This window comes from Diadema antillarum, unplaced genomic scaffold (genome assembly GCF_040938485.1).
Source record: "Diadema antillarum isolate AM-2024a unplaced genomic scaffold, OU_Dant_1.0 seq00001756_RagTag, whole genome shotgun sequence".
Taxonomy (NCBI): domain Eukaryota; kingdom Metazoa; phylum Echinodermata; class Echinoidea; order Diadematoida; family Diadematidae; genus Diadema; species Diadema antillarum.
The window spans coordinates 277,456-279,601 of NW_027272438.1; positions in this window are offsets into that span (position 1 = coordinate 277,456).

Below are 2,146 nucleotides of genomic sequence, written 5' to 3' on the forward strand. Positions count from 1 at the left end.
CGCCTCCTGCTCGGGGCGACAATCCGTGACGGGCGCTGGCGGCAGGGATTGTCGCCCCCGTCACGGATTGTCGCCTGGCGACAATCCGTGACGCTTGTGCAGTTCCCAGTTTTTGACCTCGAAGGCGACAATCCGTGTAAGCAAAAAATTTGTTGCGACACGGATTGTCGCCCCGTCACGGATTGTCGCCCCGGGCGCGTTTTTTTTTAAAGACGGCACAGATTGGGGCATGGCGCGTGTTAAACCTATGGGAAAAATGTTGGGTTAGGGTTTTTGGTTAGGGTTAGGGTTAGGGTTAGGGTTGGGGTTAGGGTTAGGGTTAGGGTTAGGGTTAGGGTTTGATGGTTAGGGTTAGGATTAGGATTAGGGTTAGGTTTAGGGATAGGGTCCCCAATAAATTTTTAGGGTCCCCAATCTGCGCCGTCTAAAAAAAACACGCGCCCCGGGCTCGGGGTGGTTCCTCCGGTGTTAAGCTTTGGTGGGATGGGTATGACTGGTAAGTTATGCGTATGTGTGTGTGTGTGTGTGTGTGTGTGTGTGTGTGTGCGTGCGTGTGTGTGTGTATTGTGAGCTGCATGATATGTGATGTGTATGATTTGTTGTGTGTGTGTGTGTGTATGTGTGTGTGTTTGGAGTATAATAATACAATATGTAGAAACTGTGCATGTGTGGTGGTTGTATAGTGGTAGTGGTTTGTTTGTCTGTGTGTATACGTGTGCCTGTATGCTTACGTGTGTATGTGGAATATAGTGGCGCTACTGTGGCAATACAAACGCCTTCAGAGTGTAAGAGCACATGTTTAAAGAATTCACACCAGCGTTGATCTAAAAATAGTATGGGTGTGTCAACCAATATCAGCGGTGAGGCGGGCTAGGCGAGAGAGAGACCGAGAGAAAATACATACGAGGGAGGTACCCTCCCTAAATGTTATTTGTCTTTGTTCATTTTTCACTGCAGTCATTTTCTTCCATCAGCCTTATAAGGCCAAGTAAAAAAAGAAAGTAGTTTCTCGTCCGGGTTTTTTGAGCGAGGCGATGAGGGAGGTCCTTACTATTTGATATCTTACTATTTTTTCAAGGATCGTCAAAATGAAAGTAATATGTGTTTCTCGTCCGGTAATTCTGAGAAAGGTAACGAGAGAGGGCTTTACAATTTTCTATATTCAATTTATGAAATGAAATATCACTCTGGTATTAGTAGCTGTGCTATGAGACCAGGTCCCAAGTGTACGTCTTGCCTGCACTCTGTGCATTTTCAAACAAATAGATATATGTGCCATACTTGAAATGAAACTTCATGCATGCAGATATACATTTGCTTTTTCTTTCCACTACAGACGTCAAGGGAAAATGACCATCTTAATATTGGTATTTAGTGTTGTACCGGTAATGGCTTTTCTGATACCAGTGTACTTGCAATTCTGATGTATTGTGCTATTAATTGAAACAGGTATAAAACATGTCTTTCAACAAATGTACGACTGAAATAAATTCCATGATATTCAAAACACTGCTTTATTTATTGGTGTTTGTGACTTTTTGTGTTCTAACAGCTGGTATGTAAATCTGCATGCAGTTCTTCACAGTACAATTGTAGCACATTCAACTGGAAACTGGCTTGTACAATTGCAGATGGATGTCAAAATGATACTGATATGGCATTCTAGCATTAAACGTTTAAAGATGTTTCTTCATGTTCTAAAAAGACATTTGATAATCACTCATTATTTGGATGATGAATGATTGTATAACAGTACACACTATACAGCTGTAGATGATACCACTCACGGCTGTGTCCACGAATTTACATCGTGAAGAAAAGTATCCCGCAGAAATACGAGACAAACCAGAATCCGTGGAAAAGTTATTTATTTTGTAGATACACCCATTTAACAATTCTACATTTGCTGGAAAAGCGCATTCATTTTCTCTTCAAAATAGAATGTATCGCCGTGACAGACCAGGGGATGGGGACCCTGGACAGCTACAAAACACGCACACTTTGCCGATCGATATACGGTGCGGCACGGCCACTGCACTGGCACCAGGGAGGTGTGGACCTCCCTGCTGGCACCGTACCTTCCGACACTGCACACACATGCACATAGTCACAATGATATGAAAATGTATACAAACTCGATACCGTA